Raw genomic sequence first — 23,340 nt, 5'->3', positions numbered from 1 at the left:
ATCATAGACTGCTTCTGCCATAAGAGGAAATGGCAGTCACTGGACAGTGGTGCTTGAAATATTCTGCAGTGTGCAATAGTACTTATGGTAAAGATGGATGTATTTATGGGAAACAAATGGAGATCTGAGTTTACCTGGGTACCTTAGTGGTATTTTCTATTATAACTTACTTGCTAATATTTGCTTATTTTGTTCGGTGCTGAAAAACAGGATCAGAAAATAGAATGTGGACTTTGGGTGCTGTCACACAATGATGAGCCAGCTGAAATCATAGCCAGTTCAAGGTTTAAGTACGATTGTTGATGTTCTTGAAAAACAGAATCTCTCAACCAGTCAGCAGCTAAGTTTACTTCTCAGCTGTTAGACAAAAGTCACCCTTTGCAGGGATGCCCAGTGATCAGGCAACTAGAGCTGTGTGACAGGAGGAGCTCCTTCCTTTTCCCTCACCTTGGCCATCAGTCCAACAGTTAGAAATCAGATTTAGCTATCGGTGTTTGTTGCAGGCTTTGTGAGTCTTTTCCAGCATCAAAACAATTATTTTTTATAGGCACATTAGTTGTTTGTTGATTTGTTTGCAATCAGTTTTCTGGGAGGTTGCTGTAATGTGGGAGGAACTGAGTTCTTTGGGTGCAAGTGTTCACTGCTGACTCTCTTCTTAGTCATTAGATGTTTTTCACATTAAGGCACTTTTACTTTTATGGGAAAATGTCAAGCATCTCCTGATAGCAGCATACAAATTGACAGAAGCCATTGGGTGGGACCAAGGCAGCATCATGCCAACAGAGACCTCAAGGGGACTGCAGAGCTCTGACCCCACTGATGCACCAGCCCTGGGTCCAACAAACTGGTACCGACCTACATCCATGCTGATGTGCCACCAAACTGAAAGATGTCACTGTTCTTTCCCAAAAAGAACGTGTCTTTTTATTCAATTCCCCTGCCATCTCTTTTATTTTTGAACTGCAGCTCTTTTAAGGCTCCCTGCCTTTGCAGTTCTTGCCTTTGTTTAGATTATTTTTGGAAACTGGGGAACAAGAGGAGGGATTAAGTTCTGGGAGCTGACTGTACTAGGAGGCTAAAACTCTTTCTGTCCATGTGCTCTTCCCTCTTTCTTCTCTCCATGGCAGGGCAGGTTCCAGGACACGCCACGGCCTTGTGCACAAAACGTGGCCGGCACATGTGCTGAACCCCCCTTCCTTCCAACAACCACCATCATTTCTCTTCTGCTTTCCTGGGTCAGCTGGGCAAAAGGTGGTCAGACAGAGTTTCGAGAGCAGTGGAATACTGGGGAGCACTTGCACCTTAAGGTAAATTGTATGCAGAGAGGAATGTGTTTCCTGTAGTATTTTTCAGTGAGGCAGCTCAACAAAGGTTGTTGGCCTTTCCTCTGCATAGGTTTTTTTAAGTTGGTTGGCACTTGGGAAGTCATTGACTGTGCGGTAGGTCAGGCAGTCCTTCTGCTAGCTCAGACAGTGCTAAGGTAATTGAGATACTTGTGATTGCCCATGGAAATTTGCTGACGTCTATGATGGTGTCAGGTGCTGAAGTCACTCCCTAACATTGGTTGTGGGATCTTACAATGGGTCAATATCTCAGCACAATGTGGGAACTCTCCTCATTTCCTTTTTTTTCTGTGGTTATGAAGATGCCTGCATTATGGTGCAGTAAATGTTAAACATTAAAAACTGGCTTTGTGTGTACTGATAAGAGTAAATCACTTGAGAAGGAAGTAACCTGAGTTTGGCTGGTGAAGCTGGTGCATCTATGGTGGAAATCAAAGTGGGGTATGATCACAGTCCTAATTCTGTCTTTGGAGAATTGATTCAAGTCAACAAGAAGAGAGAATGAATAGGACTCGTCCTGAAATTAAAGGAGGGTAGATGATTCTGTACAAAAAGCTGCACAACTGATGCAAAAAGTGAGCCATATACAGGGAGAGGGTAATCAACAGAACATGAAATACATTTTGAAAATACATTGAAATTGAGTGATTTTTTTTGTTTTGTTTTGCTTTAAACTACTGTGCTGTAGCAGAGATCAGTTAATTCTGTGATTCTGTGAATTGTTGTGCTAAGTGGTCGCTGTAGGGGAACCATAGAATGACCTGGGCTGAAAAAGACCACAATGATCATTGAGTTTCAACACCCCTGCTATGTGCAGGGTCACCAACCACCAGACCAGGCTGCCCAGAGCAACATCCAGCCTGGCCTTGAATGCCTCCAGGGATGGGGCATCCATGACCTCCTAGGGCAACCTGTTCCAGTGCGTCACCAACTTCTGTGTGAACAACTTCCTCCTAATATCTAACCTAAAATTCCCCTGTCTCAGTTTAAAACCATTCCCCCTTGTCCTATCACTATCCACCTTCTTCCATCCCACCTTGTCCTACCACTAACCATCCTCCTGGCATTTCATTGTAGAGCATGGACTCCCTGTCAGCAGGGATTTATTGTCACCCAACCCAGTGCTCGTGTTTGGCACTCAGTGAGGTCTTCTGGGGCTAATTATTTATTTAATGAGGAGTGGCCACAGTGGCACTGTGAGAAGGGCAGCCCCACAGCAGGAGGTGTCGTTGAGGTAATCCCACTGCTCACAGATAGGCTTCTTGTGCATGCTATAAATAAATAAAATAATCAATAAGTCTATGTTGGCTTTTTTGTTTAAGCTTATTAATAGTTGCTAATAGTATTGAATGTGCTTTATGTACTGCCATGCTTTGTAGTTCTCTAATTTCTTGAGAAGTTGAGAGGCTTGTGCAGCAAGTTAAGGAATCAGGTTGTTGCTGACTGAACTTTTGAACTTTTCCTAACAAAAGGATAGGTCAGTGAGAGAAGAGTCAAATTTATGTGTGTGTAAACATGAGCAACACAGATAATTTCACTCCAAAGAGAGAAATCTTTCTCTTTTTAGGCTAAATAGGCATGGCAGTGCTGCTCCTTAGTTTCACATGTTTCAAAGGTAACAGTAGAACTGGTGATTCAAGGGAGTCTCAGGAAGAAAGGAATTTGAGAGTCACTTAAGAAATAAACTATCATTTGACACAAGATATTTGGAGATTCTCTACAAGATTTTAGATTGTGTGTTGGTTTAGAAAAAGAAGAGAAAGCAAAGCAATGAGATCTTGTGGTTGTGCTTTTATCAATACATTTGATTTTTTGGAAGAATGCATTCTGGGTCTGATCCTTGTCTTCTTTCCCAATTACTGAGTCATAAGAAAAAAAAGTCTTGCAGAGGAAAACCTTCATGCTTTTAAATTGCATGGTCTGTAGCAAAGGACAAAATGAAGAAATGTTTTTCAAACATGAGAAACGGGCAGTTTTGATGTACCAGGCACAGCTCAGCGGCTGGGCTCAGTCAGTGCTGCACTGCATTCACTGCAGGGCCCATTCCCCTACAGCCCAGTGAAGCGGCATCCTGTGCATGCAGTGTCGGGATGTTCCCTGCCTCCCCCTGCCCTTTCTACAATATTTTAATTTCACTTTTCCAGCCGAGCAGAGACTGTCAGCAGCAGCATCTGGAGCAGCCTTGGCCTCGAGTGAGGAGCTCTTCTCTCTGCTTTGGGGCAGACAGTGGCGTTGGCAAGGCTGGTGTAGGAGGCAATGCAACAGGCTGTAGCAACAGGTGTCGGGTTTTGAGAAGTTTTAAGCTGGTTTGTGCCTGTCTTTTAATTGTAACGTTTGACTCTACTGAATATAGGAAATGTTCTCAGCAGGCCTTTGTATGCCTGAGGCTGTTTGAGCTGGAATCCTGTGTTACACTGTTGTAGATGGATGCTGGGTTGAGGGTGGTGAAGGAGAGCATCTTCCCTCTGCTGCCTTTCCCTGCTCCCTGCTTTCTGTAATCCCCAGTCAGTCTGTGCTTTCCCTTGCCAGACAATTACAGTAGATATACGCTCAGAATCGGGTTTTTATTATCAGCACCTGCGAACAATCAAAGCTTGTTTGTGCAAATTCAAAATGAAACTTCAATCTGAAATGGATGTGACTTCAGAACAGCTTGTTTGTAATCATTGTTATTTTTTGCCAAGAAATATAAGGCTTTACAGTAACTCCTAGGTACTGCTCTAGTTACTGTGCACTAGAATAAACCCATCATGTTTCATGTCTGACTTTATTTGGTCCCCCTTAAAGCCTAGTGGCATACATATGATGTGAGCAGACTCATGAGACTCCTGCAGCTGTATTATTTTTCATTGCCATATTCTAAACATTCATTTTAAGAATTTTGGTGAAGAATGGATCTTTAACAAATTTTTAGTTAGTATCATGGAATAGGAAAATACATCCTCAACATACAGTCATGCAGCTGTGAACAAGCAAGATATGGAATGGACCCAGAGTGAATACAGAAAAATTAAATATCCTCCCATTGCTTAGTTGCAGACGCAGATGAGACTTTTGCCATCAGGTGCTTGTTTCAGAATCCAGGTTCCAGGTGTTTAAGAAGCAACATCCTTAGTCTGATGGCTTGATTTGATTTAAAACTATGGCACAAGAACTGTTCTTTAGCACTAGTAGTGCTGCTAACTGGAACCAGGGTAAGCTGTTACATAGGTAATAATAATTTGACATTTAACTGTAAGTACACTTCCAAAAAATAAAAATGTAGATTTTTATGTTAAATATCTAAAATAAACTCACTTCCCTCCACCAATTATTACTTACCTTAGATTTTGTCAGAGGTGTTTGCAAGCATGGGGAAATATCCGATTCATACTTTATATGGAAAAAATAAATAATTATGTAGCCTCAGCAGATTCTATTTCTATAATGTTTTAATTTAACTTTTCAATTACAATCAGTATTACCTGTTTTGCCAATGGGGTGCTCTTTCATTGTCTGCTTGGAAAGCCAATTGTCTCTGTATTTTTAGCAAACAATATCCTTACACTCCATTAATATGTATTCCTAATGGAATTCTTTTGGTCAGCAAAAAAGAATTCATCTGCTTATGACTTCAGATGCTTCAATTCATAAAACCATCAGGAAGCATTGTTGCACCGGGGCACCTCTTCATTCATTTATACTTATTTAGCTGGGTAATGATAGCTACCACCATGATTCCCCTTCTATTCTATACCTTTCTTCATTTTTATTTTCTTGTATTGAAAAGCACTACAGTGTTACTACTAGGAACATCCAGCAGTGTTCCTGCCAGACCCTTATTTTTCCATATGCCCTTTCACCCCAGAGAGCGCACCATCATTGCCATCTATCACGTCTCCCATTCATGCCTATTCTGTACAAGGTTTGCTGGGTTCCTTTTTGTTTCAGGAAAACAGGCTTTTGCAAAGCCTGTTGGCTTCAGAAGCGCTTGCACAACTTGTATTAGCTCTACTGTATCAGAACCGACACAACTGACAGCTCTTTTAAAAAACAAAACAAAAAATCCCCAAAAAGGTAAACCATGCAAAAAAAAAAATTCTTTTCCAAATGGAGCAATATGCCTGATACAGAAACAAAGGCTTTTGACTGTTCCTTGTTCAGACAGCCCCTTGGAGGTATAGATTGCTTCCCCTTAATGAGTATTGACCGGGTCTGGGAGACACTGCACCAGGATCCCCCAGACGGGTGCCTGCTGGAATTAACCCCTTCTGCTTGTCAGCAGCAGTCTGAGCTTCCCAGCACGGGGTACTGGGGCTTCCCAGCCATTTGAAGGCTGCTGGTCTGCAAGTGCTGAGGCTCTGCAGGTTGCAATGTGCCTGTGGTGTGTGCTGGAACAGGCGGGCGGTGCTGAGCTGGGGCACCCCGGGACACCACTAGATGTGTCTGCTCAGGGCTGTTAAATCAGGCCACGTGCATGTATAGATGTGTGAGGGAAAAGTGAGGGCTGTACAAAACACTTGTGCTAAAAATAATGTCCAGCGTTGTTTTTACGTAACAATGCTATCACAGATGAAGAAAGTGAAGGAGGAGTTTGTAGCCTGGGACATTTCTTCTTTCCCCTGCTTTTCAGGGTAAACACTAAAGATCCTGGAGTGTTTGTTTGGCTAAGTAATGCTTTCCAGAAAGCATGTCAAATGAAGTATGTCAATGAAATAGTCATTGGAGTCATAGAATACTTTCCTATATTTAGCTTTTAAATATGCAGTAGAAAGTCATTAACTTTTAAACTCCTAAGAACCGTAAGCATTTCTGCAAAGGAACATAGATATTCAAGTGAGCCAACTAAGGATACGGATTTAACTATTGCCAGAATTGTACAGTAAGGGTACACTGTGCCGTCAGTGGCTGGGGTAAGCTCAGTTACATCCTAGCTATTTGGTTGCTGTGAGGGCACGTGCTGTATCCTAAAACTATTGAAGGGGCAGGATTGCTGTGGGATTATAACTTGGTTGGTTAATTTGGAGGACCGTGCTTTTAACTAGAGATTAATACTAAAAAATCCAGTTATGCAGAACTGTAGAATAGTTTATGTGAGAAGGAATCTCTGGGCATCTTCTTTCCAGCCCCTGCTCACAGCAGGTGCGTGGTTTTGCGTGTTGTCATTATCTCGCCTGCACGTGATTGTGATTTATGCAAGAAATATTAATTAATCAGAACTTTTTAGTGTGTGTGCCAAAGAGGGTAAAAACCGAGCCAGAAGTATTTTACAAAGGTGATGGAGATAATGTTGAAGTGCCACTAAAAATCCCTCCCCACTTAAAACGTATGAGCGCTCGTACAGAAAGCACACATCACTCTGGGGTAGCACAAGGGACTTAATTGGAGCATTTGTAAATTAATTTTAAATTGTTGTTGTCATTGTGGGTTAATATACTGAAGGAATCAGTAAATACGCTGAAGAAATTGGTAGGTAGTAAAAATGAAGGCTATACAATGGTTTATAGCCAGTGGTTCTGTTTAGGCTTAATCCCTGTAATTCCGTGTTAAAATTTACAAAACAGCTTGTAATTGCAGGAGCTTATTTAAACCAGCTATTTGTGGTTATGTCTGCTGAGGAAACTTAAACTTCAGCATTCCCCAGCCATCTAATAGCAGCAAATTGACTGCGGGTCTCTTGTAAGAATATCTAAATGTAGGCTGTTGAATAATCCCTTTGGGGGCCCTGTAACTATTTTTGTGCCTGGATATGCGTCATCAGTGGGTATTTTCTCTGGTGACTAGCTTACATCAGTAGGTCTCCTACCATACACTCTATCAGCAAGTGACTTATGATTGATGGGAGTCACGGCCGCACTTGGGCATTTATCTGTGACCTCAAATAATGGACAACAGGAATCTCCGCGCTGTTAAATCCCTTCGATGACGGGAGGTATGGGCTGCCCGTGCTGGGTGATGCAGGTACTGCCCCGGCACCGCTTGGGGCCGAGGCGGGGAGGGAGAAGCAGGGCTGCCGCGGTACTCCGGGGCTTCGTGGTGATGCTGCTCCAGGCTGGGGGCAGAGCTGCTCCGGGGGGTGACGCCAATCCGCGCTGAGGGTGATGCTGCTGCAGCTTGCAGCCCCGCAGAGGGAAGCGCGGTGAAGCCGGGCTGCAGGTCTGGAAGCCGGGCTGCAGGTCTGGGAAGCGGGCTGCAGTGCCGGGAGCCGGGCTGCAACGCGGCAGCGTGCTGAACGCGAGCAGGTCGGGGGCTTCATCACGGGGCTGTCTTGCCTTAAATCTCAAGGTGTGGCAGGCGGTGTGGGTTTAAGGTTAAGTTTGCACCTGCCCCAGTGACCTGCTGAGCACGTGGTCGTGGTTTGTTTCCTGCTGATAAATACTTCGCATTGTGAAGTGGAGGAATGCAGACAGAAGTTAGCTCCGTTTCTCCTTTCCCTCTGCTTTTCTTTTGAAACGTGACATGGGAAATGAGGCTGTGAGACAGGCGTGAGATCTGAGTGCTACCTGTGATGAATTCAGCAGCTTGAGCCAGTCCCAGAGTGAGGCACTTTGTAATTTCCTCTTTTTCTCCATCAGTTTCTTACTGCCTTCATTACAGATGTGATGGGAAATACAAGATCAGCTCTTTGTGAACTTTAGCTCAGAAGTCACTCCAGTCTTTATTCTGGCAATCAGAGAATAAAACTGACAGATAGGGATGCTCTCAGTGTGATGGACGATTCAAAAGCCCCCAGTGTTGTTTATCACGTGGCGTTGCTTGGCTGAGGGAGGATACTGACTGGATCAAAATTCCTCCTCACTGCTTCTTCCTGTTGGCAGGTGGCCCTCTGCATAGCCTGTGCTTTCAGAGCCTCATGCTGCTCTCATGTGTCTCATTGACTGCTATTGTTTCTCACCCAGGTGCATGTCTGTTGTGCAAGGTGTTGAGACTTAAAAACTTTCAGAGGGAAAAGGGGAACTGCGTTTTAACTTGTCTGTGCACCATCTCCTCCCCATGCACTGCCCCAGCCACAGCAGTTAATGAATGAAACCTGGTTCCTGTAGGAGCCAACTAGTCAAGGGCTGTGCATTTGTTGACATAGCACTTCTATAAAGCTGCCTTAAAAATCAGTGTATGTTCTTCTGTACTGTGGATGTCCTCGCTCTGTGGGATGCATCTTATGCGTACCTGACCATTCCTTGTAGGCAGATGCCTCTCCTACAGCATAAGCACTGGATCTGAATTTAATTTCCTTATCTTCTCTCTGGCTGGTGAGCATTTGCTAAGAATTGCACTCAACAGAAGTTGTAGGAATAGAAATGGGTGTAAGAAGAGACTTGGAAAATTGAGGGAGAGAAGGAATGTAAAGGTTTTCATTGAACCATCATTTCATTTGCCTCTAATTTTTTTGCTGTCACTTCAGTAAGACTTTGTGATTCATGGCAAACTGGTTATATAATTCAAAATCTGTAAAAGGTTAAGCACAACAAGCATGATGAATCTTGTCTCATTTGCATTGCAATTCATTGATCCTTCCTAAAGTAAAGCGCTTAGAAAATGTAGAGCTTGGTAACCAGCTGATGTTATAGATATTTTTTGCCATGGCTTTCTAGGAATCATAGACAGCCACACATTAGCATCTTTTGGCTAATACTGACTGCATTTCTCCCATTTCTGTGAGGACTGTGCATTGAAGTAGTTAAAGTAGTTAAAGTGCGTTGGAGATAATATTTTTGGATAGCTTCCATTACAGTGCTTGTGCAAAATCTTGGTATCACTAAATTTCAAGAAAGACAAATGAGGCCATCATTTGAAATTGTTCAGATCAGGTAGTAGCTTGCTAGGAAGAAGTGTTCACAGTTTGCCCAACAGTTCTTGGTCCTGTGTTCTGGGTTGCTGGGTGAAGTGTACATTGATGTTTGGCAGTGCTCAACAGTTCTTCTCCGCATGCTATGCTGGGGACATCATTGGGTACACACGGTGTCTGAGGTAATGGCCCTCAGGTGAGCTCATGCCTGGGCTGTGCGCCCACGCCCTGTTGACTTAGGTGACACAGTGCAGGCACGCAGCTCCACTTGCACAGCAGTAACTGGGAGAGCCTTTGCTCATTTGGTGGCCACCTTTCAAAGTACTGCCATGTTTTTAGGGCTAATATCAGAGGCTTTATCGTGAACTCGTGGACTCTTAGTACCTAAATTCTCCTGGCAGTAAAGAGGTAGCCTGGGTGGAAAGAGCCACAGAACTAATGCAAAGGTGGCCTTGCTCATGACCCTCCCTTCTGACAGGAGGATTTTGCATGAAGAATGACTGCATGGAACAGGCAGCGCTGCTTGAGTCTTACCAAATACATTACCCTTGGAGAAGAGTTGCTACAGCAAGCTGAGTGAACGCAGTAAAAGTATTCTGAAATATGAGGCAAAGCAGTGATTTCACTGCTTCAGGGAACATAGCGTCTTTGGATTGCGTTAGCTGAAAATCATCTTATTATAGTTGTAAATACTTGATCTCGCAAGATGGTCGTTCTATTTCCATAAAGCCCCATTAAAACAACTGAACCAGTTCGTAGATGCAAAGCAACTCCAATTTTAGTCAACTTGTGTGGCGAGGAGCTTAGATACTTTCTTCAGTTTATTTTGGGTTTTGTTACGTGATTTTTTCAGATGTTGTGGAGGAAACATAGATTAGCCATTGCCTCATTTAGATGTTAATTTGATTGCAGGGGAAAGAAAGGAGTCACTCCTAAACATTGTTAATGTTTGTAGTGAGTGGAGTAATGAAGAGCCAAGAGAAAGAAAAGCGATGCAGGTCAATGAATAGCCTTCCATATAAAAAAAAAATATATATAATAAAATTAAAATGTATAAACATATATTTTAAATATATATTATATGTATATATAATACAATATATATGTATATTAAAATATATTAATATATGTATAGTACAGATTTATCACTATATATATATATATCACATATATGTAAGTTAATATAAAACATACAAAATTTAAATTAGTGGGCTCAGATAATGCTGCAGTGTTTTCTGCATGCTCTGTGTGTGAGAGCCCCGGTACTGAAACCTCTGCCCACCTGTCCTTCCTACATGCAGTCAGTGACTTTCCTAAAACTGCCTGAGATCCAAGACCAGGCTGTCAGGAACTTGACAGACTTTTAAATGTTACCCTGGAATGTAATTAGTTTGGAAAGAACGCACACATTTATTTGGAGAAAGAATGAAGATGCTGCAAGTCTGTACTGACAGAGGGGAAGGGCACCTTCTTTACGTTGGTAGCACAACAGCAAGTCCTATAAACCATGGCTATGTCTTTTCTTTGTCTTCTGTTTTGTTTCCTGTGTATACACAGCACTGTAATTCCTGCAGGAATTTTGCTTGTGGAAGTATTTCTCTCAAGTTTCACGAAGTGAGCATTTTTCATGCAGGACCTCGCATTACTGCTGGTGACTCAACCCAGCTGGAGCCAGACGCTGCTCCACAGATGCAAAGCTGCACATGAATCCTGAGGTGGTGGCACATTAGGGACAGAGTTACTCCAGGTAAAGGGATTCTGTTCCCTTCCAGTCTAGGTTGAAATCTTCCCAGCCAGACCCTGACCTGGCCCTTTACAGGGAATTGTGGCTGACTTGGAAACAAGAGGTAAAAGAGGTGAGAAAGAAATACCCCACACTGACATCCTCTGGAGATTTGATAAAGTCAGGGTACTGCAGGGGTCCTTCAAAAAATATTGTTATGAGGGATTTACATGGTACTGCAAATCACTAATAACAGGAGTGTAGTTCAAGGCACTAATTCAGCATTGCTGAGGAGTTTGTCCAATGTCTGTAGTTTTGTATCTTGACTTTTACTTTTTAGTGAGTGGCTTTTAGCATTCAGAAGTTTTCCAAAAACTTGTCTGGCCTTTCTTCTTCTCAAGCCAGTTGCTACCCAATTGCAAATACCAATTGCAAGTTTTGACTAAATAAAAAAATGAAATTCCTTTTCAGATAGTCGTTTTGTTTTTACAAACTTGTTCCATAGTGGATGGACTCCATGTGAAGCCTTTCTTTTTCTGTACATACTTATACTTTTAGTCAGTTAAGTGAATGTACATTTCTGAAGAGATTTTCTCTTGTATGCTCCTTTGTGACTGTGTTTGTTCAGGGACAGAGGTGACACAAATCAGTCTGTGAAGTCCTGCCATCTGCTGTCCCTGCATTGGGAAGTCACACGTCAACCCGCGGCATGAAACCCCTTGCTTCCTCCAGGGACTTTGATTTTCATATACAAAAGCCAGTCAGAAATCTGAAAGGTAGAAATCTGTAATTTGGGAATAAGAAAGAAATGGGGTTATGGCAACTGGGAGACACAAAGCTCATAAAGCCCCCTTTAACCAGTGTTCAGGGAGAAGTAGAAGTAACCGGTTTTGTTTAGTGTAACCAAATTGTAGAGCGTCATGTTGAGTAAAGATCCAGGCAGATCTCAATTCCCCATAAGGCTCAGGTCGTGTATGATGAAATGTAGCTTTTCTCTCAATTATGACGATAGTTTTTTTTCCACACTCTTGATTCTTGGCCAAGAGCTCTATTCTCTTTCCACTAGAAATGTGCTGCTTGTTATAGAGGGAGCAGGGCTACGGATCAGAAGATTGGTTGCTCCTGTTAGCTTATCATTTGATAACTTGTTGAATTTGATCGTTATTAGATTAGATGTGCTGTTAAAAGTTTCGAAGGCATGACCATCAAAAAAGGTATAGCAATTTCAAAGAGGTTTAAAGGAATAAAAAGGTGCAAATGAGCAAAAGAAGTATTAGCTCAAATACCAGGAAAAAGCCATTATGATAAAGGCCCATTCTCCTGATGGAAACCAGCAGAGCTGATGAGTTTGAAAGTGACACAAGTGAAACATTGTAGAATACACCACATAGATTTTTCTTATTTGGGTATGAGATAATCTAATAAACTTTGGCCATTTCCTTTATGATCTAATTTCTGTGATTCCACGGTCACTTTAAAAAAATGTCATTCTCTTGCTTGTCTCATTGCAAACCAGTGTCTCGGTTTTTTGGTTTTTTTTTTCTCCTTTCACCAAGAAGGGGGACATTTGCAGTAATACAACATGGTGATATTTTGATGAGTCCAAATAGATTTTTCATGGCCATTTCTCGCCATTGTTCTGTGGTAACATTCCCATAATACTCTATGGGAGACATGCATTAAAATTGTATTGCTATATACGCTCAATATCTACTCTTCAGAGGCCTCAGTGATATCCATGCTCTACTCCCAGACTTGCCTTTTTCCAGTTCTTTAAAGCTACACTTTGGCTTTACAGGAAATAATAATCATGCCTTCCATACTGTAACTAAAGTATTCAGACTCATGAATCTTTTTCTTGACTTCATATAAAAATGTCATTTGTAGCTTTATTTTGTTCTACTCTGACTATAATATAAACAACAGTTTATTAAAGCATTAGTTTTAAGCTGCGATTCTTGAGAATGCATGGTCTCACAAAAATAGTACCGAAAGTGCAGGTCAAAACCATGTAACAGAAAAGTGAATAATGAGTCTGTTTTCATATGGATTTTTTTTTTAAAGTACAGCTTGTAGTTGAACTAGATGTACTGTTTCTTCCACTGCAGCCAGGAAGCCCTCATAGACTTTTGACAGTGCCGCCAAAAAATTAATGCTTCAGCTGTTTAAAAGATATCAAAAGCTTGTTAGACAATTGTAATCTTTTCCAGGAATTTCCTTTCCCATTTTCCCCCCCTATAAAAATTGATAACAAGATGCCTGTGTGGTAGAAATTGAAAGTCCAAGATATGTGACAGAGTATTGCGTGTTTCTTCCAGCCTTGCTGGACAAGGCACAGAATCTCCAGGGCTGGTAAGAAAACACAGGCACTCAGTTGTTTAAGTAGCATTTGCTCCCATGTTTAGCTGTTTGCCAAGACAGTACAGATATTTTAGAGTTTTCTAAGCCAATTTTAAGATTTTATGTAATGTGGCAACAAACAGGAGAACTGCTGGAAATGGCTCAGTAGGTGCTTAGAGCAATAACTGAGAAAAGACAAGAATGAAGGAAGGAAGCCGAGAAATCATCACGCGTGCCAACATCAGCTCTGAAGGTATGGAGATCAGCCTCAGCCTGGCTTCTTCCAAATTCCTGTCCTCTGCTTTACACGTAGCAAGGTGTGATGAAGCAAAGTGAAGCACAGCTTGAACTTTTGTTCTGAAGCATGTCAGAAAGGCACTGAAACACGGACTCAAAGGTCAGAACTGTTCCCTTTTCTGTAACGAATTCCCAAGGCAGCTGTTGATACTACTCAATCTTTTAAAGCGAATCTTTACTAGCATTTGCTGACACACAATATGAAATAAATAGTATTGTCATGACTGTTCTTCTCTAATGATGGAAGGGAGATTCCACGTTAAGGAGAGTGAGGCAGTTGGAGAGGCTGCCAATAAAAAGCCACAGCGTTTGCAGAGGGTGCTGGTGCATTCAGCAGGCGCCAATTAGAGAAATGCTGCTTTATGGCTATGACGGGTTATTGCTGCACAAACACTTGTACAATTACACAGTGGGTCAGAAGGGCAGCTTACCTCTCCTCACAGCTATTACTTTAAAGCAAACACAGCTATCAGGCACACAAGTATCACCGATTGTGGAAGGGGAACAGTGAAGTAATAAGTGTTTGAAACTGCACACTGAGGAGAAAGAGTGAATATAACAAGCCCTGGTGCTGTGGGAAGTAATTCTTAACCATGTCTGCACTGCATGGATTAGAAAAGTCATCCTTGTATTCCGGAGAAGTGAATGCTTCCTTCTGTCACTTAAATCAAGTTAATAGACCGTTGTGTTGTTTGGGTACTTGGAAATGGTAAGAGAATATCCCTATTTTTTTTCCAGTTACCTTCTTTTATACTGAAATGTTTGTATTCTATATGCCTTTGTAAATGAGTTTGCATATTTCCACTCGTGGTCGTGAATGTTAATTGCTTGCAGCCATCCTCTAGCTATTTTACTTGTTTCATTTGGTAGGTTTTGCCCGATGTTTCGTTAGAGTCAAACCTAAAGAGCTAGAGCACTCCATAGACCCTGTGGCCAGCTCAGCGAGTATGGGATGGCTGTGGTATGTGTGGGGTTGTCAACATTGCTCTAAGGCTACCAGGATCATCATCTCTTCTAAAATGGTTCTTGCTGACTTCTCTCTGGCTCATAAGAAGAAGCACACTTCAGCAGGAATTGCATTATAGCCAGTGGCCAGAATCTTTGCTCTCACCTGACCTCATACTTCTATGAAGCTCAGCTGGCAAGTGTTGTGCAGACCATGGTGGTAACACCGTCTGGAGTGTGGGCTGTTAGGTTGTCCTACTTCCATATATGCCAAGGTATTTTCACTGACACGCTCTTTTCACAGGTTTGAAGTCACCCTGCCTTCAAGGAGTGGCTTTCCCTAAAGTGGAAACGCAGCCTAAGCCCAAGGGCTGGCTAAAAAACAGAATTTGCTAGGGTAGAACGGGGTGACAGAAGTTAAATGAAGAGTGTTAGGTCAAAAAATTTTATGAGATCACCCTGCTTTTAAATTGGTTTACACAGATGGCTGTCTGGTTTGTTGCTTTGTCCTTGCTTAATAGTAACTGTTTATGGAAAAACGAATTGCTTTGCAGAAGGAGGTCCAAAAGCTCATGCTGTTGTTTCCCTCCATGGAGATCTTCATGTTATTATGGGCATACAAGGATCTGTCCTGAAATGCAGATTGATTACAAAGTGTATGGTGAATAATTAACTATTTGACTTGTTCCTAAGCCCTGTAGTCACCAGGTTAGAAATGATTTCCCAAACTCCAGGAGATAAGAGAAGGTTATTCCTAGTTTCACAATGTCCTTATTGTTATGGCTTTGTGCTGTGTGTACTCTGACATCAGCTGATACCTACTCAAGTTGGGTCCAGCTTCTCATTCAAACCACTTCCTGGGGTTTTCTCGGGTAATGGCAGTGATTCAGAAGACACCACTGCGCCTCAGAAAACTGCCTCTGATGTGTCGCACCAGGACCGTGGGGCTGGGAGCACGTGAGGTTCTTAGGAAGGAGTTTTGATCTTAAAAATACCCACGTTTTTGTTTGTTCAGCATTCAGATTTAGATGTGCACTGCTTGGCTTGTGTCCTAGCGACCTATTCATAGACCAGCGGTATGTACTGTGGAATATGCTGCGATATATATGTACATGCATGCATGAGGCAGGAGCCTGGGACTGGTCTCCAGGCTGATTTTGCATCCACAATTGTTTCTATTTGTTTAAAAAAAAAAAAAAGAGAAAAATAGAATGTAAATTTTTGAAGGAAATAAAATCCAACATGATTTAGCAGAGGGTTGTTAGGGTCGTGTGGTTAGGTTGTGGTTGGACTCGATGATCTTTAAGGTCTTTTCCAACCTGAGTGATTCTATGATTCTAAATAATGATACTCTGTACTTTTGCAGGACTATTTACTTAAGAAGCTGAGAGTGAGCTAGAAACATTGATGAAGCCTCTATTCTGTGAGGTGGGTATGCATTCTTATTACTATTTTGCGAAAGCACAGAAAATTGAAACCTCTTGCCTAGGTCCAGACACTGAGCTATTTAAGAGCTGTGAACAGAGTCCAGGAATTTTCTGTCTCAAAACATGTTCTGACTGATCCGTACAGAGGAGTAAGGTCTCCATGTGCCCTCCTGTTGGAGGAATTGATGAGCGCTTTCTTGCATTCTGTTATCAGTCAAAGTGGTTCTTTCAATTTTCAATTTCTGACTAATGGCATAAGTGACTGTCACTGATACTTGTGCAACCCTGTCGTCCCCCCCCCCCCCCCCCCCCAGTGCAGAGCACATTTAGGTCACATTTTTGGGTGGCAGCAGTCAGTGGAAATCAAATGTGTCCACTGGATCCAAGTCAATCTGGGGTCCAGAAATGCTTAGTGTATTTTGTTCTTTTTGTTTGTTTGTTTTGTTTTGTTTTGTTTTTAATTATTTATCCTTTTGTCATGGTCAGATGCACCAGCAGGCTCTTAATAAATCTCTTCTGTGTGACCTGCAACTTAGATTTGCAGATGCATGAGGAGTGGACGATTTGAATAACTGTGAGAAGTGAAACTGAGTGTTTGTAGGTGCATCCACAAGCAGCAAAAGTGATGTGTTTCTGTACTTTTGGTTGCCTTTGTCTTTATGTTGTGCTGCATGCAAAGCCACCAGCTCCACTTGCCCCATGCCATAGCGTCTCAGATGCAGAACCTCCGTGTTTCTACATGTTGTCCAGCCCGTCTCAAGTGGTTCTGCTAGCAAGGGGTTTTGTTCAGGCAGCAGACTGGAGAAACTCTCTTGGGCTCCTCAGTTATTCACAGCAGTTTTCCTTTTGGCTTTATGAGAGAAACCTAGCCTTCTGCTGCACTCAATTGGGATCCTGGGTCCACGGTGGCAAGGAGTTAAGTCAGGACTGGAATTTATCTCCTTAAAGATTTTGTTGGTTTTCTTCCTCTTTGCCTTTGAAAACCTTTTTTGAATAAATCACTCTGACAGTAAGTACCAGAATATATATTGATAAAAAACAAATTTATGCATGCTAGCATTTATCTGCTTGGTGTCTATTCACAAGTACATACAGTTAGCTAGCTCTAGGACCATATGACTCCCATCTCTGAGCAAAGGGGAGCAGAGTGTTAGAGCACAGCCTGAGGGTGGGAGTAACAGAAAAGCTATGTTCGACGTGTTTTTCTGTGACATCAGGTGGCTCCTCAGGTATCTCTCAGTTCATATGGAAAAAGTATTTAAAATATGACACAGTTTGATGCTAATATTAGCTTCCCAGTCTTCTCTGAAAAAGGAATGAAAATAAGTTGCCTGTGTGCAGATTTGGCTTCTGAGTAATGTGAGCTATGCAAAAGCTTGCTTTCCCTACTTCAGAAACTTCAGTGCACATTATGATTTTTAATTAATATTATGTAATATTATATTTTAAATCTTTAACTCTGTGCACTTTATTGAAATGGAGATGTTTGCCCTACTTGTTATCTGCTTAATAGGGCTGTAAGAAAATTGAGATGCTTATACCCTCAGACCTCCCATTTTGCAAACATGAGCACCGTTTGTTTTGCTCAGTTCCAAAGCATTCAAGTTCAAAATCAATGGTGAAATTTGTAATACATCATTTGACTGATATTATGCAAATCCATTGCTGTACTGTAACATACCTTGAGACCTACAGGAGGGAAACTACCTGCTCCTTCCACTGTGGAGCCCCAGCAGTGACGTGTGGAAGGATGATATTGCCTGTACCACTGAGGTGTAGGCAGTGTCACGGTGTCGCTGCCTGCCTTGCGCTGCTCAAAAACACAAGTTGCTGGTTTCACTCCCTAGGCTTGAGCTGGCTCCCCAGTCTCCAAAACTGGCAAGTCATGATCTAATGCTAGATGTTGTAGTCATTAATCAATTATTTTGTTATTGGTTGTCATTGGTTTGGCTTCTGTAGCCTGTGGGGGGGGCAGCTAGCTATTTTCCTAATGTTGCAGCTCTGGTCAGCGGGGAAGAGAACTGAAACTGTGACCTCTGGTTTGAAGATTGCTTTGGACTCGAGTGCCTAATCCTAACCCTCTAGAAACAATGTCTGGCGTTACATCTTTCCGTCCTTGTTGGGGCATTAAGGTACACTGTCACCCTCGGAGCAGTTAAATGAGGTTTTAAAACATTTGGGTGGATAAACAGAGTGAGAACCAGCTAAAGTGAAACAGAAAGCAGAAGCTGGCTGGAAGAAAATTTAAAACTCCAGCACATTCTGAAATATTTCACCTGTGCTGTAAGCTTGTACAAAATGCTGGAAGGCCTTACATAGTAAGACAGCTTGTTTCAGAACACTCTAAATCGTGCCTCAGTTTTACTTTCAGAAAGATATCGTGCTGCTGTACCAATATTCCAGCTCTTGTAACTCATTAAATTGTAATTAATCTGGCAGTACAACCGCTGTTAAATGTTAGTATCTCAGTATTTCAGAAGACTATTACTTTCATAATGCTTCATTTAAACCAGGAGCAACGTTTATATTGTGGTAGAACTTTTAAGTTCTACGAAAGCACTATGCTTTTCTTTCTGGAAACTTTCATTGAGAAATGCTGTGGTAAGTTATGCAGTATTACAGGTTTTCTTACTGTATAGTTTCAATTTTTGAGAAGGAGGAAGAGCTATCTTCTTTCACCACCTATCGGGTCTGTGAACCTCTGGGGTTACACATTTACAACTGCAAGTGATTTCAGCCCAGACATGGTTGACTCCATTTAAGGGAGAATGTTTGGAACCAAATGGTCTCAGGAGTAAAAATGCAACTCTTCACGTACGCAGTTTTGACAGTGTAGGACTTGCACATGCTCCTAGAAGAGAATCAAAAGCTTGCAGAGAGGAAGGAATTTGTGCTGCAGTAAAAGGAAGTATTTGCTGTGTTATTGTAGCACATGGCCTCTTGCCATCTTTGATAAAGCAATCCAGGGCTGTGCACCCAAAGTCTGCTGCCCTCCTGACCCTCCATCAATCACCAGCTGTGTGCAGGCTGGATGCAGTGCTGGCTCCAGAGGTGATCCACTGTTTGCTCTGAAAGCGGAAAGTGCAAAGAGACAAAGCAGCCCCTTGCAGTCCCCTTCTGCAGCTCTGAGGTGCTGCTCCATGTGCACCTCAGATGGCTGGGGGAGTCAGCCATAGGGGTACAGGCTAGCTGCCTGGGATAGGTCTCAGGGATAGTTTTTTTCCACAAAAAAAAGAAAAACCAGAGTCAATATTGTTACACTGCACCTTGGTTATGTACTTTCGCTTAGACTTCCCTCTTGACTGTTCAGCACTTTTTTAGGTGACGCTTAAAACACTGAATTTGCACACTGTGAATGGCCCCGTCTCCTTGTTTTTCTCTCCCTTCAAGCAGTTCTGGTTACAGAGATGCCAGCATTGTCAGTAAGCATGCTGAGAATCATAGAATCATAGGATCATTAAGGTTGAAAAGACCTCTAAGATCATGAAGTCCAACAACCAACCATCACCACCATGCCCACTAATCATTTCCTTCAGTGCCACATCTCCATGTTTTTTGAAAACTTTAGGAGATGGTGACTCCACCAGCTCCCTGGGCAGCCTTTGCCAATGACTCACTGCTCTTTTTGAGAAGAAACTTTTCCTAATATCCAACATGAACCTCCCCTGGCCCAACTTGTAGCTGTTCCCTCTAGTCCTATCACTGTTACATGGGAGAAGAGCCTAAACCCCACCTGGCAGTACAAAATATTTTCATACACGCATTGCTGTCTCCTCACCAGGAAGGGTCTGCTTGTGGCATTGTGAAATTTGTGGTCTTTGTCAATTTGTCTATGCTAGCTGAAATATTGTAGAAGGTTTCAGCCCTCTGCGAGCTTTAACAGTGACTGCATTGTGATAAAATGAGAATGGAGTTTTATGATTTATTTAAAACAAGGGAAAGGGGTCTTTCATTTTTGCAGACAACTTACTTAAGGTACACCCAAGTTCTTGGCTGACTTCTCTTTGGAATTGGTTTAGGTTCCTGCTATGAAACCAAGAGACTGACCTAGTTTCCAAAAGAAAAAGCTGAGAGGAGCGTACCAGGGTGTTCAGGAGAGAAAGGGAAAACTGTTCCAGACACTGCAGATAGCAAAGCTCCCAGCCTTGCAGATGCTTGGGCTCTAGAAAGGCTTCAGGCTGGAGCACTTTGTGCTGCACTCCAGCTTATGGCATTTCTTGTATTTAGCACACTGTACTGCTCTGTTCCTGTTTATAAATCTTGTAAGTGTGCGCATTAAAAAAGTAATTAAATTGTCATTATAATTTATAGTATGCCTGAAGTCAATCACCTAATTAAACAGAAAAAGCAGGGAGGTAGTAGGTTCATAAGCATTTATTAAGTACTGCGGTATTAATTATGCAGGACTTTTGAACCATGCAAAAGAATGGATACACCAGTCTAAAAGTGCCTTCCATTGCTGCCCTTCCCAATTTAACAGTGAGACCTACCCCCCAGTTAGTAAGACAACACTAATGCTTTCTTTTTGTTAATTTTTAATGACGTTATGATGGATTATTTTTTTTTTACAACAATCACTTGCAGCATTTTATTGTAATATTTTTAGAAGAATAATTTTATTCCTGCATGGGATTCTATGAATACGTTAACAGAACTGGAAGATACATCTAGAGCTTGATTTGGGGCAGATTGTGCAGGAATGGAGTCCCCTGCTCATTATCTTGCAGCATATCGGGATGGGAGCAGATCATGCTCCATCTGCTCAGGCAGCCCCCAGAAATGGGCTGTGGGTTGGTGAGAGTGGGGGCTGATCGCAACAGAGGTGCTCAGCTGGGAGTGTGGAGGGAGGGCACTGTGATTATGGAGACTTTGCTTTTTCATTGCAGCCTTTCTCCCACCTCTAGCTGTGAACCAGGGCACAAGCTGGTGGCCAGCACCAGCCTGTGTATCAAGGCATGGGGAACAGTTGTGCTTTCCATTAGTGGACCTGGCAAACAGGGCTATCTTCCATATAAGTGGACAGGAAGGTGTTAGAGACGTACCTGCTTGAACTGTCACTGTCAGTGTGGTGTCACATACTTGGAGCCTAATTGCACAGGTATCACTTTAAATTGGAATGTATTAAATAGCAATTCATTGGCAATGCATAAGTACAATGTTTTGTCAATATCTAGAATTTGTGCTGGAGTTATTTGGAAGCTAGAAACCCAGTTCAGTAGCTCTTCTTTCTGGAAGAATTTGAGATTGTTCAACTGGAATGTAAATCCCTGCTAAAGGCCATTTCTTTTCACTGTCTCTAATAAGCTACACTAAATTGACAGCAAAAATAGCAAAAAAATAAAATAAAAATAAAAATCAAGACTGGCAGATCAAGTAAATTTGCTGTGTATAAGTTCTTCTATACAGAAAACATTAAATCTATGTGGCCATGAGCACTGCAGTTTTCTGTACCAAACTGTTTCACTGAAGGCTGTGAAGGAGCCATACACAGTCCTGTACGCCAAGCAGGAGTGCAGGCAGCAGAACAGTTTTGCAGTGTTGTGCCCTCATCCCAAAGACCTGCAGGGACATGGGCTCTAGTGCCTGGCTGGAGGCAGATCTGAGGATATGACTTAATCCAATAACAGCAATAGGTTTTGTTGCTTTTTCAGAGGATGCAATTGGGATTGCCTTTATAGCAAAGATAACTTTTTACCTTATATGGAGCAAATCAAATTATTGACAGCTCTTGATCTCAGCACTCCTAATTACCTTATAATGAGCAGTCATTATGCTTTGGGTTAGCAACGCAGCAGCATTATGTAAGAAATGTAACTTGTCAGTTGTCTGGAAAAAAGGTATATACATATATATATATATGTATGTATGTATGTATGCATGTGTGTGCATAACAGTAATTGTGGCCTAACCAAGGTCTCAGGTGACATAACAGAAATAGGTTTATATAATTCATTTTATGGTCAGTAAGCCAGTCTTCTGAGCTGCATATCGGAGACTTAATGCTTGTCTGTTTGTATCAGACCTTACAGCTATTTCTTCAAAACCTAAGTTACTCATGTTTTACTCTTGTTAAGCGTGTGTTCAGCTTTGTGCGCTGGCAGCAGGCAAAGACAGTTCTGGCAGCAATGTCCTCTGTTTGTTGAAATGGCAAAAAAAAAACAGAAAAGCCAAACCTTTCTCTTATTGATTCTAAAAACGGGTTGGATGCGTACTGCACTGTAGCTATTTGAAGCAATTGTGGGGTGAGTCTTTGGGATGCCCTCTGCAATTTTGTTGTCAAAACAGGGAAAAAAGTCTTCGAGTACAAGAATCTCTTTTTTACAACTTTCCTTAGGTTTATACTTTCATTGGTAATTTTTTTTTTTTTTATGTTATGGGCAAGTAATTGATTTGAAGTCCCAAGTTCTCCATAAATGCAGAAATGTATTGTGATGCATTAAATGAATTCAGTATTTTTAATCTGTACCCTTGAAAATATTTTAGTCCTCAGATATTCAAAGTGAGTCAGGTCTTCTGCTATGGATGCAGAATCTGAATACCTAAACTTTTATGTTTGGATTGCTCAGAAATTGCTCCAAGCCCAGTAGCCTGACCATGGTCAGTGTTAGGCACTGGCAGATTTATCACATGTCCGTGATCTTGGCAAAAGTCTTGCACATAAACTGTGTGACTCCAGGCATCTCAGCCAAAGATTCTGTAAGTGTTGAGCAGGTCACCAGCTTTTTCTGTGTTCCTGTCCCTGATCCAATCCCTGATCCACATTGGGAGCATGGAGGTCTTATAGTAATTAATCCATATTCCGTTAAAGTTGTGCCTTTGCCATGACTGCACCCTAACTAGCCATGTCAGAAGCAGCTTGGAGCTGTTTGATGTATACTCGGCAGCCTTCATATATTCTGTGAAAAATGCTCAGATCATCTTGGTGCCAGTATGCCTTCACTCCTAGCATCTCTAGTGGGAGATGTATGTTTATGTAAGGAGGTAAAACTGTTCAAGTCTGGGAGAGAGTTCCCTGGAATTTTGTAGCACATCCTGAAGAACAGCAGTGTTAAGCTCCAGGTATCTCATTACTGTGGTTTGTTATTGGTATTTTGGTTTGTTTACTATTGGTTTTGTATGGGTGATTTTCTCAAGATGTTTTTTGGGAGGATAATATTAAATTTGGAAGAACAAATGCCACAGTATAGTAGGGAGACGTGTAAGGTTACTTCAAGCCTCATAAACTAAGTAGACTTGGTGCAAACATTTCAAATCAAATCTTCTTCAGCTTGTATAATCAAGAATCAAAAACAACCTGAATTCATGTGGCTCTTCAGTGAAATGGAAAAGCTCAAACACAAGATAAAAGAGTATTGAAGACATAAAATCTAGGTATGTTGAGACTGGAAAAACTGTAATTCAGAGCAATAACTGCTCATGTGCATCCAAAAGAATTGGGAAGAATGAAGCAACATGTCCTCACGTGTTACTGAAGGTAAAAGGGAGAACAATACTGTGATT

General features: G+C 41.8%; 1 protein-coding gene across 4 annotated transcripts in view; it reads left to right on the top strand.

The window, feature by feature from the left end:
- Positions 1–23,340, top strand: part of HIVEP2 (HIVEP zinc finger 2) — a 125,706-nt gene that overhangs the window by 37,142 nt on the left and 65,224 nt on the right. For 2 of the 4 annotated variants that reach the window (XM_048935042.1, XM_048935039.1), the window contains one exon: positions 15,780–15,841. The exons of 1 other annotated variant lie outside the window; for it this stretch is intronic. The gene's annotated coding sequence lies outside the window, so the exon portion shown is untranslated. Of the gene's footprint in view, positions 1–6,794; positions 7,255–15,779; positions 15,842–23,340 lie in introns of those variants that run through there. One more of the 4 variants, XM_048935041.1, reaches the window with a different exon arrangement.

This window comes from Lagopus muta, chromosome 2 (assembly GCF_023343835.1).
Source record: "Lagopus muta isolate bLagMut1 chromosome 2, bLagMut1 primary, whole genome shotgun sequence".
NCBI lineage: Eukaryota > Metazoa > Chordata > Aves > Galliformes > Phasianidae > Lagopus > Lagopus muta.
Note: the sequence above shows the minus strand (reverse complement) of the source record. Positions and strands in the feature narration are given on the sequence as shown.